A 14,569-nucleotide genomic window follows, 5' to 3' on the forward strand; every position below is an offset into this window, starting at 1 on the left:
AGCTCTTTAGTTTAGTTAGATCCCATTTGTCAATTTTGGCTTTTGTTGCCATTGCTTTTGGTGTTTTAGACATGAAGTCCTTGCCCATGCCTATGTCCTGAATGGTATTGCCTAGGTTTTCTTCTAGGGTTTTTATGGTTTTACATCTAACATTTAAGTCTTTAATCCATCTTGAATTAATTTTTGTGTAAGGTGTAAGGAAGGGATCCAGTTTCAGCTTTCTACAGATGACTAACCAGTTTTCCCAGCACCATTTATTAAGTAGGGAATCCTTTCCCCATTTCTTGTTTTTGTCAGATTTGTCAATGATCAGATAGCTGTAGATATGTGGCATTATTTCTGAGGGCTCTGTTCTATTCCTTTGGTCTCTATCTCTGTTTTGGTACCAGTACCATGCTGTTTTGGTTACTGTAGCCTTGCATTATAGTTTGAAGCCAGGTAGCATGGTGCCTCCATCTTTGTTCTTTTGGCTTCGGATTGTCTTGGCAATGCGGGCTCTTTTTTGGTTCCATATGAACTTTAGTTTTTTCCAATTCTGTGAAGAAAGTCATTAGTAGCTTGATGGGGATGGCATGGCATCTATAAATTACTTTGGGCAGTATGGCCATTATCCCGATATTTATTCTTCTTATCCATGAGCATGGAATGTTCTTCCATTTGTTTGTATCCTCTTTTATTTCATTGAGCAGTGGTTAGTAGTTCTCCTTGAAGAGATCCTTCACATCCCTTGTAAGTTGGATTCCTAGGTATTTTATTCTCTTTGTAGCAATTGTGAATGGGAGTTCCCTCATGATTTGCTCTCTGTTTGTCTGTTAACAGTGTGTAGGAATGCTTGTGATTTTTGCACATTGATTTTGTATCCTGAGACTTTGCTGAAGTTGCTTATCAGCTTAAGGAGATTTTGGGCTGAGACGATGGGGTTTTCTAAATATACAACCATGTCATCTGCAAACAGGGACAATTTGACTTCCTAATTTCCTAATTGAATACCCTTTATTTCTTTCTCTTGCCTGATAGCCCTGGCCAGAACTTCCAACACTATGTTGAATAGGAGTGGTGAGAAATGGCATCCCTGTCTTGTGCTGGTTTTCAATGGGAATGCTTCTGGGTTTTGCCCATTCAGGATGATACTGGCTGTGGCTTTGTCATAGATAGCTCTCATTATTTTGAGATACATTCCGTCAATACCTAGTTTATTGAGAGTTTTTAGCATGAATCGCTGTTGAATTTTGTCAAAGGTCTTTTCTGCATCTATTGAGATAATCATGAGGTTTTTGTTGTTGGTTCTGTTTATTTGATGGATTACGTTTGATTTGCATCTGTTGAACCAGCCTTGCATCCCAGGGATGAAGCTGACTTGATTGTTGTGGATAAGGTTTTTGATGTGCTGCTGGATTCGGCTTGCCAGTATTTTATTGAGGATTTTCACATCGATGTTCATCAGGGATATTGGTCTGAAATTCTCTTTTTTTTGTTGTGTCTCTGCCCAGCTTTGGTATCAGGATGATGTTGACTTCGTTAAATGAGTTAGGGAGGATTCTCTCTTTTTCTGTTATTGGAATAATTTCAGAAGGAATGGTACCACCTCCTCTTTGTGCCTCTGGTAGAATTTGTCTGTGAATCAGTCTGGTCCTGGACTTTTTTTGGTTGGTAGGCTAGTAATTATTTCCTCAATTTCAGAGCCTCTTATTGGTCTTTTCAGAGATTCAACTTCTTCCTGGTTTAGTCTTGGGAGGGTATATGTGTCCAGGAATTTGTCCATTTCCTCTAGATTTTCTAGTTTATTTGCATAGAGATGTTTATAGTATTCTCTGATGGTAGTTTGTATTTCTGTGGGATTGGTGGTGATGTCCCCATTATCATTTTTTATTGCATCTATTTGATTCTTCTCTCTTTTCTTTTTTATTAGTCTTGCTAGCAGTCTATCAATTTGTTGATGTTTTCAAAACAACAGCTCCCGGATTCATTGATTTTTTGAAGAGTTTTTTTGTGTCTCCATCTCTTACAGTTCTGCTCTGATCTCAGTTATTTCTTGTCTTCTGCTAGCTTTTGAATTTGTTTGCTCTTGCTTCTCTAGATCTTTTCATTGTGATGTTAGGGTGTCAATTTTCAATCTTTCCTGCTTTCTCTTGTGGACATTTAGTGCTATAAATTTCTCTCTACACACTGCTTTAAATGTGTCCCAGAGATTCTGGTATGTTGCATCTTTATTCTCATTGATTTCAAAGAACATCTTTCTCTCTGCTTTAATTTCCTTATTTACCCAGTAGTCATTCAGGAGCACATTGTTCAGTTTCCATGTAGTTGTGTGGTTTTGAGTGAGTTTCTTAATCCTGAGTTCTAATTTGATTGCACTGTGGTCTGAGAGACAGTTTGTTGTCATTTTTGTTCTTTTCATTTGCTGAGGAGTGCTTTACTTCTAATTACGTGGTCAATTTTAGAATAAGTGTGATGTGGTGCTGAGAAGAATGTATATTCTGTTGATTTGGGTGGAGAGTTCTGTAGATGTCTATTAGGTCTGCTGGTTGCAGAGCTGAGTTCAGTTTCTGGATATCCTTGTTAACCTTCTATCTCATTGATCTGTCTAATATTGACAGTTGAGTGTTAAAGTCTCCCATTATTATTGCGTGGGAGTCTAAGTCTCTTTGTAGGTTTCTAAGGACTTGCTTTATGAATCTGGGTGCTCCTGTATTGGGTGCATATATATTTAGGATAGTTATCTCTTCTTGTTGAATTAATCCCTTTATCATTATGTGATGGCCTTATTTGTCTTTTTGATCTTTGTTGGTTTAAAGTCTGTTTTATCTGAGACTAGGATTGCAGCCCCTGCTTTTTTGGCTTTCCATTTGCTTGGTAGATTTTCCTCCATCCTTTTATTTTGAGCTTATGTGCGTCTTTCCATGTGAGATGGGTCTCCTGATACAGCACACTGATGGGTCCTGACTCTTTATCCAATTTGCAAGTCTGTGTCTTTTAATTGGAGCATTTAGCCCATTTACATTTAAGGTTAATATTGTTATGTGTGAATTTGATCCTGTCATTATGATGTTAACTGGTTATTTTGCCTGTTAATTGATGCAGTTTCTTCCTAGCCTCCATGGTCTTTACAATTTGGCCTGTTTTCACAGTGGCTGGTACCCATTGTTTCTTTCCATGTTCAGTGCTTCCTTCAGGAGCTCTTTTAGGGCAGGCCTGGTGGTGACAAAATCTCTCAGCATTTGCTTGCCCGTAAAGGATTTTATTTCTCCTTCACGTATGAAGCTTAGTTTGGCTGGATATGAAATTCTGGGTTGAAAACTGTTTTCTTTAAGAATGTTGAATATTGGCCCCCACTCTCTTCTGGCTTGTTGGGTTTCTGCTGAGAGATTCACTGTTAGTCTGATGGGCTTCCCTTTGTGGGTAACTCGACCTTTCTTTCTGGCTGCCCTTAACACTTTTTCCTTCACTTCAACCTTGGTGAATCTGACAATTAAGTGTCTTGGGGTTGCTCTTCTTGAGGAGTATCTTTGTGGTGTTCTCCACATTTCCTGAATTTGAATGTTGGCCTGCATTGCTATGTTGGGGAAGTTCTCCTGGAAAATATCCTGAAGAGTGTTTTCCAATTTGTTTCCATTCTCCCCATCACTTTCAGGTACACCAATTAAATGTAGATTTGGTCTTTTCACATAGTCCCATATTTCTTGGAGGCTTTGTTCATTTCTTTTCACTCTTTTTTCTCTAACCTTGTCTTCTTGCTTTATTTTATTAATTTGGTCTTCAGTCACTGATACCCTTTCTTCCACTTGATCGAATTGGCTATTGAAGCTTGTGCATGCGTCACGACATTCTCGTGCCATGGTTTTCAGCTCCATCAGGTCATGTAAGGTCTTCTGTACACTGTTTATTCTAGTTAGCCATTTGCCTAATCTGTTTTTTTTTTAAGGTTTTTAGCTTCCTTGTGATGGCTTCAAACATCCTCCTTTAGCTTGGAGAAGTTTGTTATTATTACTGACCTTCTGAAGCCTACTTCTGTCGACTCACCAAAGTCATTCTCCATCCCACTTTGTTCTGTTGCTGGTGAGGAGCTGTGATCCTGTGGAGGAGAAGAGGTGCTTGGATTTTGAGAATTTTCAGCTTTTCTGCTCCAGTTTCCCCCCATCTTTGTGGTTTTATCTACCTTTGGTCTTTGATATTGGTGACTCACAGATGGGGTTTTGGTGTAGATTACCTTTTTGTTGATGTTGATGGTATTCCCTTCTGTTTCTTAGTTTTCCTTCTAACAGTCATTTCCCTCAGCTGCAGGTCTGTTGGAGTTTGCTGGAGTTTCACTCCAGACCCTGTTTGCCATGGTATCACCAGCGGAGGCTGCAGAACAGTAAATATTGCAGAACAGCAAATATTGCTGCCTGATCCTTCTTCTGGAAGCTTCTTCCCAGAGGGGCAGCTGCATATATGAGGTGTCTGTCGGCCTTTACTGGGAGGTGTCTCCCAGTTAGTCTACACAGGGATCAGGGACCCACTTGAGGAGCCAGTCTGTCCATTCTCAGAGCTCAAACGCCATGCTAGAAGAACCACTGCTCTCTTCAGAGCTGTCAGACAGGGATGTTTAAGTCTTCAGAAGTTGTCTGTTGGCTTTTGTTCAGCTATGCCCTGCCCGCAGAAGTGGAGTCTAGAGGCAGTAGGCCTTGTTGAGCTGTGGTGGGGTCTGCCCAGTTCGAGCTTTCAGGCAGCTTTCTTTACCTACTCAAGCCTCTGCAATGGCAGACACCCCTCTGCCAGCCAGGCTGCCACCTCACAGATTGATCTCAGACTGCTGAGCTAGCAGTGTGCAAGGCTCCATGGGTGTGGGACTCACTGAGCCAGGCATGGGAGAGAATCACCTTGTCTGTCAGTTGCTGCAACCTTAGGAAAAGCACAGTATTTGGGTGGGAGTGTCCCATTTTTCCAGGTAGTCTGTTCCAGCTTCCCTTGGCTAGGAAAGGGAAATCCCCTGATGCATTGCACTTCTGGGGTGAGGCAATGCCCTGCCCTGCTTCAGCTCCCCCTCTGTGGGCTGCACCCACTGTCCAACCAGTCCCAATGACATGAACAAAGTATCTCAGTTGGAAATGCGGAAATCACCTATCTTCTGCATCGATCACACTGGGAGCTGCACACTGGAGCTGTTCCTATTCAGCCACCTTGGAAAGCCCCTCTTGTAGTTAAGAATTTCATGCCAGGCAAATGTGTGATTGACTCAGAGCTCTGTGCCAATCACAATGGGAAGCTCAACTCAATGCAACCTGGGGAAAGGCTGGGTGCCTAAAACTAGCACCAAGGGAAAAGTTATCTGAAATTCCTATTCAGTGGTGATTTAAACCTTAGGCTGTTGAAATAGGACCTAGGGCCCAGACAGATAAGGACCTTTCTTCACTAGTTACCCAGGTAATAGAGAAGTAAGTGGTGTGTGTCCGTGTGTGTGTGTGTGTGTGTGTGTGTGTGTGTGTGTGTAAAAAGGGAAATCAACAGGGCAGAATGTATATATAATATACTCCAATAGCCTTCTAATTGGCCTCCCGAATTCCTCCTTACTTCAATCAAGCTTCCACACTACTATTAAATTCATTTTCATTCATCAGTTGACAGACACAAGTTGATTCCAAATCTTGGCTATTTTAAATAATGCTGCAGTGAACATGGGAGCATTGATATCTTTTCAAAATAGTGATATTATTCTCTTCAGATGCGTACCTAGAAGTGAGATTGCTAAACCATATAGTAGTTTTATTCTTAGTTTTTTGAAGAATCTCTGTACTGTTTTTCATAATGGTTGTACTTACATTTCTACCAACAGTGTGCAAGTGTGCCCATAGCTTTGCCAATACCTGTCATCCTTCTTGTGATAATAACCATTCTGAGAGGTGTGAGGTGACATTATGATTTTAATCTGCATTTTCCCAATATTTAATGACGTTGAGCATTTTTTCATATATCTATTGGCTATTTATATGTCTTCTTTTGATAAATGTCTATTAAGGTCCATTGCCCATTTTTTAATCAGGTTATTTGTTTTCTTGGTATTGAGTTGTATGAGTTCCTTATAATTTTGGATACCAGATCTATGACTTGAAAATATTTTCTCCCAATTCATAGATTCTCTCTTCACTCTGTTAATTGTTTTCTTTGCTGTGCAGAAGCTTTTTAGTTTGATGTGTTTCCATTTGCCTATTTTTACTTTTGATGCCTGGACATTTGGAGCCAATCCAAAGAATCATTGCCCAGACCAATGTTATGTAGTTTTCCCTCTATGTTTTCTTCTGTAGTTTTATGGACTTCGGGTCTTATGTTCAAGCCTTTAATCCATTTTGAGTTGATTCTTGTATATTGTGTGACATGCGTGTCCATTTTAATTCTTCTGCATGTGGATATCTAGTTTTTCCAACACTAATTATTGAACAAACTCTTCTTTTCCCATTATATGTTCTTGGCACATTTGTTTGAAATCAATTGACCATAAATGCATGGATTTATTTCTGGTCTCTCTATTCTGTTCTATTGGTCAGTGTGTCTATTTTTATGCCAGTACCATACTGTTTTAAATATTATAGCTTTGTAATAAAATTTGAAATGAAGAAGTATGATGTCTTCAGCTTTCTTCTTGCTCAAGATTGCTTTAGCTATTCAGGCTCTTTTATGTTTCTATGCAAATTTTAGGATTTTCAGAAATTTCTGTGAAAGATGCCATGGAATTTTTATACAGATTGCATTAAATCTATAGATGGTTTTGGGTAGCATGGACATTTTGATAATATTGATTGTTTTGATCAACAATCATGGAATGTATTTTCATTGATTTGTGTGTTCATAAATTTCTCTCATTAATATTTTGTAGCTTTCAATTTACAGATTTTTTACCTCATGGTATAAATTTATTACTAAGTATTTTATTCTTTTTGATGTATTATAAACGGGATTTCTGTTCTTAATTGCTTTTGTGGGCAGTTAATTATTAGTAAATAGAAAGGCCATTAATATTTATGTGTTGATTCTGTATCCCAAAACTTCAGGGTATTTGTTTATTAATTCTAACAATTTTTATTGGCATATGTGGAGTTATGCATATATATGATCACGTACCTGCAAACAGAGACAGGTTTGCTTCTTTTCTAATTTAGATGTCTTTTATCTCTTTTTCTTGTCTAATTGCTCTAGCTAGGACTTCCAGTACTATGTTGACTAGACGTGGCAAAATGGGCATTCTTTTCTTATTCCTGATCTTAAAGGAAAAGCTTCAAATTTTTTTCACTGAGTATAAAGTTTGATGTGGGCTAGTTTATGACCTTTATTGCATTGAGGTACATTTCTTTTATACCTAATTTGTTGAGCGATTTTATCATGAAAGGATGTTAAATTTCATCAAATACTTTTTCTGCATCTAATGAGATGATCATATGGTTATTGGATTTGTTCTGTTAATATGATGTATTGCATTTGTTGATTTGCATATGTTGGACCATCTTGGCATCCCCAGGACAAATCCCACTTGATTGTGATGAAATATACTTTTAATGTGCTGTTGAACTTGGTTTGATAGTATTTTGTTGAGGATTTTTGTATCTGTGGTTGTCAAGGATATTTCCCTGTATTTTTTATTCCTTGTAGTATCCCTATTTGGCTTTGGGGTAAGGGTAATGCTAGCCTCATAAGATGAATATAGAAGTGTTCCTTCCTCTTCAATTTTTTCAGAAGAGTTTGAGAAGGATTGCATTAATTATTCATTAAATATTTGGTAGAATTAACAGTGAAGCCATCAGGCTCTGGACTTTTCTGTGTTGGAATATTTTTGATTACTGAGTCAGTTTCCTTACATTTTATCCAACAATTCAAATTTTCCATTCTCATGATTCAGTCTTGGTAGGTTCTAAGTTTCTAGAAGTCTTTTGATTTCTTTTAGTTTACCTAATTTGTTGGCATATAATTGTTCATAGTATTTTTTTCTTATCCTTATTATTTATGTGGTATTATTTATAATGTCTCTTCTTTCATTTTTGATTTAATGTATTTGAGTCTTTTTCATTTTAGTCTAGCTAAAGTCTTGGCAATTTTATTCATCTTTTTAGACATCCAACTCTTAGTTTCATTCATCTTTTCTATTTTTCCTTAATATTTTATTTCTTTATGCTGTTTATCCTTAGTTTGTTCTTCTTTTTCTATTTCCTAAAGTGTAAACTTAAGTTGCTTATTTGACACCTTTCTTTTTTCTTTATGTGGGTATCGTATTGCTGTAATAGTCTTTTTTGGAAACTGCTTTTGCTGCATAAGTTTTGGTATGTCTTGTTTTCATTTTCACCTGTCTCATGGTATTTTTAAAATTTTCTCTTTGATTTCTTCTTTGACCCATTTTCTGCTCAGTTGTATGCTATTTAATTTCCACATATTTGTAAATTTCTAGTTTTTCTCCTGTTGTTGATTTTTAGTTTTATACTGTTGTCAATGGTAGAGATATTTAATATGATCTCAATATTCTTAAATTTGTTAAGACTTGATTCTGACATAATATATGTTCTATACTCAAGAATATCCCATGTGTACTTGAATGGAATATGTATTTATCCTGCTGTTGAATGGAATGTTGTCTATGTCTGTTAGATTCATTTTGTCTAAGGTATAGTTGAAATGTACTGTTTCCTTGATGATTTCATATCTGAATGATCTAGCCATTGTTGAAAGTGGAGTATTGAAGTCCCCTAATATTATTGTATTGCTGTCAATTTCTGCCTTTAGATCTGTTAATATTTGTTTTATGTATTTAAGTGCTCCAATGTCAGGTGCATATATATTTACAATTGTTATATTATTTTAATCAGTCAACCTCTTGCTCTCTTGCCACAGTTTTTGACGTTCAGTCTATTTTGTCTGATATAAATATAGCTCCCAAGCTGTCTTTTGATTTTCATTTTTGTAACATGTTTCTGCATCCTCTCACTTTCATTCTATATGTCCTTAGTGCTAAAGTGAGTCTCTTGTAAGCAGCATACAGCTGGGTCTTTAATAAAAGGCATTCAGCCATTCTTGATTAAAAATTTTAGTTCACTTCCATTTGAAATAATTATTGATAGATAAAGATTTATGGCTGTTAGTTTATTATTTTCTGTCTGTTTTATAGTTCGTTTGTTCATTTCTTCATCTCACCCTGTCTCCCTTTGTGATTTGATAATTTTCTGTAGTGGTATGATTTGATTCCTTTGTTTTTCTCTTTTGTGTATCTGCTATATATTTTGCTTTGTAGTTGCTATGATCCTTAAACAAAACATTTTATAGTTTTAACAGCCTATTTTAAGCTGAAAGCAATTTAACTTTAATCACATTAGAAAACACTACACCTTTCCCCTCTCCCCTACTTTTAGGCATCTCCCAGTTACTCAACTGTGCTGATCCCCTTCTGTGTAGGGCAAGAAAAAATGTGACTCATAGGCAGCATTCTACACAACTGGAAGTTCTGGTGCTTACTTACAATACACTCGCTTTTCCCCACTGTATGAATCATGGGTTGTTGGGGGTTTCTCTTAGCACTGAGTTATACTGCCTTGGAGGCAGGGTTACATGGGTAAAGTGAAAATGTTCTTTTTACCTTTTTAAAGTGTCTATCCTCTATTTTTTTTTTTGCTCCAATGGTATGCTGGAACTTCTCCACTGGACCTCTGGACTTACACAAAAGTACTCCAGTCCATGGCTGGTTATGCAATTTGATGCACAATTGGGGGACAATGGTAGAAAACTCCTATTCTGCCATCTTACTGGGAGTCATAACTATCTAGCACAGCTTTAGGCACATTCTAAGATTTTACTTCAACCTGTCTAATTCAACTTTATCTTCAATATAGCTTAATCATCTATCCCATGCTACTCTCACCCACCACATTCTATTCCACCAGCAAACCACATGGCACTCCTGACCTACACCTTGCTGTCTTTGCATATTTCTCTTTTACCAGAGATATCCCAAACCCTTTCTCTATGAAGTTTTACTTTAGTGCTCCAGTTGGTGCATATTTCTTTCCTCCTTTTAACCCCCATGGTATTTAGTATCTACTATGGAAGGAGAATTAATTATCACAACTAGCTTGAAACAACTTTCCATATTACAAATTAGTTTTTCCAGACTCATTGTTCCACAGCAAAATGTTTGTTTTTCTTGACTTTTTCCAAGAGAGGAGGTACTGTCTTCTCTAACTATGAAGGCATAGGCAGGCCCTCTTACTATTTTGCATGATCCACAGTGGTAATGCAAAGCACTTAAGAGGCCCTGCAATTTTACTGTTTAACATTGTTAAACATTGCTAATGGGCCCCTTCATCTCCAGTCTCTTTAGCTCAAGCCCTCCTTACTTCTGCCAGGCACCACTGCAACAGCCTCTTCAGTCATTTCCACTGAATTGATCTGGCTTTCTAAATGTAGGTAAGATTTTACTCCTCCTTCAAAATACAAATACACACAACAATGGCGCTCATCCCCTGATGAAAATGTTTAAGGCCTTTAAGATGCCATGGAAATAAAGCCCACTAGAGATTTTTAAGGGCTGGGACCATGTCTTACTCATTCTTGTATCTGATGCCCCCACCACTTCCCTACTTAGTGCAGTGTCTGGCACGTGGCACATGCTCAGGAAATATTTGACTACTGATTGAATGTGAAAATGAATTGAAAAAATCACCAAATGCCAGAAATAAAAGGAACTTTAGAGATTGTGATTTTAGAGATGTAGTTCTGCCTTATTGATTTACAGATTAGGAAAATGAGGCTTGGGGAATTTAACTCTAAGTCAATGTTCATCTTAACACTATATTGCAGTGAAGTTAGGTACAGAAAAGGATCAGTCTCCTAAAGTAGAATGTGATGCTCATTCTCTGAACAACTTTAAATATAAGAGGCATAAATTAACCAGGGATGGAACTGATTGGTCTTGGATAATTCTAGAAAATGTTACAACTTGGCACATCACAGTATAGGAAACCAATAGGAGTTTCTTCAGCATCAACAGGGTGTGACATCACGTCCTTGTGTCATGAAGAAACATGTTCTAAATTGGTTGCAGAGAAGAAACCACTTTGGAGCTTGAGTATTTATGAGAATTTGATGTTGTGATCAAATGCAGCTTACAACTAAATTTTTCTGATACACACTGGATAATTTGCATAGAAATAACTGTGCTTTTTGGTTAATGGGTGGCATACATTGGGAAGTCAATGTAAATGACTAATTCCTCAATCTTTGACACATAGCTGGATGAAATGCTTATTTTTTGTTTTTGTCCAAAGACCCTAGGTTGAATCACCTGGCGCTTCCAACCTATTTCTCATGTTATATCATAACCCTGGGATTCCCAATATGATGACACTCTGGAGTTCATTTGGATACCCTGGGTATCCAAAGGACTTCTAGAGGCACAAATTGCAGGCCATATGGTTCAGTTAGATTGGTTGAGGTTCGGGGATGTGTGGTACATAAATGGAGATAAGAGGAGCTGGATAGCTGGGGAGGTAAAAACCCAGGTGGAGTTTTTAATGGACTGAATTCTCAGGAACGTCACTCATGTTTTCAGGCAGATTGAGAGCCAGAGCTCTGATAAAGGTTGTGAATTCAGGCAAGAGCCAGAGAGACAGGAAACGCTCCAGTTTCCCAGACATTTTGGCTCCCAGCAGCTCCAGGGATCATGTAGTCAGGCACTGCTATAGTCCTTCCAGAGATTTATTGACACTGATGGATTGCAAACCTGAATCTGATCAACCTTTTTTCTAATAGGAGGAATAAGGTAGAGAGCAGAAAGACACTGGAGTATGGAAAACAAACTGCTCTTTACACTTGGATGGTGTTTTGTCCTATTTACCACTGTAGTGTTTTAAGGGCTGGGACCATGACTTATTCACTTTTGCATCTGACACCTTGGCCTTCACCCCTGCCTAATACAGTGTCTGATATATTATAAATGCTCAGTAAATATTTCCATACAAACAAAAGCTAAGGTTGTATAGAACTGGGCATGGGATTAGCGATGGGGGAAGTGTTTGTGGTTGTGTCCCACCATGGAAAACGACTGAGTCATAACCTTTACTTGTTATGTATTCCCAGAGGGAAAGAGCAGCAGTGGGTTAAGACTTTTAAAAGATTGCTTGCTAACTAATGCTTAAACTGTATGAGTAAGTGCTTCAATCAGACTATGGACTTTGTACAGATTCCAACTATATATCAGCAATTAAATACTTTCTTTTGATGTTACTTTAAATTTCTGTTTTATCTTTTTAATAGTTTTTTTCAGATATAACTGATATAAAATAAAGTACACGTATTTAAAGTGTACAAATATATGAACACATATATGTATAATATTCATAAAAGCATTACAACAGTGAGGATAGTAAACATATCTATCATTCATCCCCAGATGTTCTTCTTGCCACTTTGTAATTACTCATTCTTGCTCCTCCCCCACAGACAGCCATTGATCTTCTTTCAGTCACTACATATTAGTTGTAGTTTTCTAGAGTTTTATATAAATTGAATCACACAGTGCTATGGTTTGAAGGCCTTTTCAAAAACCCATGTTGAAAATTTAATTGCCATTGTGACAGCGTTAAGAAGTGGGACTGTTAAAAGATGATTACAACATGAGGTCTCTGCCCTCCTGAATGTATTAACGTTGTTATCTTGGGAGTGGGTTTGTTATCTCAGAAGATTCACGATTAAAGGATGAGCTTATCCCCTTCTCTCTTTCCTTATCTTGCTCATTCTCACTCTCTTACCCTTCTACATTCTGCCATGAGATGACATAGCAATAAGGCCATCACTAGATGTGTGCCCCTTGACCTTGAACTTCCTAACCTCCAGAACTCTAAGAAATAAATTTTTTCCTTATAATTTACACAGAGCATATTCTTTTATGGCAACATAAAATGGATTTGTACATATAGTATGCATGCTTTTGGGTCTGGCTTCTTTAATGCACCATAATTATTTTGAGACTAAAACAAACATGTTACATCAGGTGTCAATATTTTATTCATTTTTATTGTTATGTGGTATTCCACATAGATATACCACATTTTCTTTTTTCATTCACCTGCTCATAACACTTGAAATATTTCTGGGTTTTTGGCTATTACCAGTGATGCTGCTGTAAACATATTCATATATAAGTCCTTACATGGACATAGGATTTCATTTCTCATGGGTAAATGCTGAGGAAGAGAATGACTGCATCATAAGGTATGTGTAGACTTAAGTTTTTAAGAAATTGCCAAATTGTTTTCCAAAGTGGATGGAGTATTTTATATTTCCACCAGGAATATATGACTTCCAGTTCCTCCACAGCCCTGTCAACACTTGTAGTCCATTACAAAAAAATAAATCTCTCTGTTAATCTCTCATTGTGGTAATTTATTATTTTACTGATTTAATTAAGTTGTTTATCTGCCTTTTATTGAAGTTCACTGTGCTTTCTTAAAACAATTATTTTGAATACTTTGTCAAGGAGTTCATAAATCTTTATTTCTTGGTGATGGTTTCTGGTGCTTTATTTTATTCTTTTGGCAGTGTAATATTGCTGGTGTCATGTTTCCCTGATTATTCTTTTTTAAATTTTATTAATTCTTAATTTTTGTGAATAAATAGGTGTATACATTCATGGTATACATGAGATATCTTCATACAGGCATGCAATGTGTAATAATCCTATCATAAGTAATGGTGTATCCATCCCCTCAAGCATTTATCTTTTGTGATACAAATAATCAAATTATATTTAGTTATTTTAAAATATACAATTAAATTAGTATTGATTATAGTCACCCTCTTGTGCTGTCAAATAGTAAGTCTTATTTTTTCTTTCTAATTTTTTTTTACCTATTAATCATCCCCACTTCCCCATGCCCTCCCACTCCCCTTACCGTCCTCTGATAGCCATCCTTCTACTCTTTATTTTGACTTTTTTTTATTTTTAGGCCCCACAAATAAATGAGAATATGTGAAGAAGTTTGTCTTACTGTCCCTGGCTTATTTCTCTTAACATAATGATCTCCAGTTCCATCCATGTTGTTGCAAATGACAGGGTCCCATTCTTTCTTGTAGCTGACTAGTATTCCTTTGTGAATAAGGAGTACTTATCTTTATCCATTCATCTATTTTCTTTCTCCATTTTCTTTATCCATTCATCTATTGATAGACACTTAAGTTACTTCCAAATTTTGGCTATTGTGAATTTTGGCTTTAACAATCATGGGAATGAAGATATGTCTTCATTACACTGATTTCTTTTCTTTTAAGTATATAACCAGTAGTAGGATTGCCAGATCATATGGTAGCTCTACTTTTAGTTTTTTTGAAGAACCTCCAAACTTTTCTCCATAAACAGCATACAAGTGTTCCCTTATCTCCACATCCTCACCAGCATTTGTTGTTGCCTGTCTTCTGGATACAAGCCATTTTAACTGAGGTGAGATGATAGCTCATTGTAGTTTGATTTGCATTTCTCTGATGATCACTAATGTTGCCCATCTTTTCATGTGCCTGTTTGACATTTGTATATGTCTTCTTTTGAGTAATGCCTTTTCAAATA

Source organism: Hylobates moloch, unplaced genomic scaffold (genome assembly GCF_009828535.3).
Source record: "Hylobates moloch isolate HMO894 unplaced genomic scaffold, HMol_V3 SCAFFOLD_7, whole genome shotgun sequence".
NCBI classification, from domain to species: domain Eukaryota; kingdom Metazoa; phylum Chordata; class Mammalia; order Primates; family Hylobatidae; genus Hylobates; species Hylobates moloch.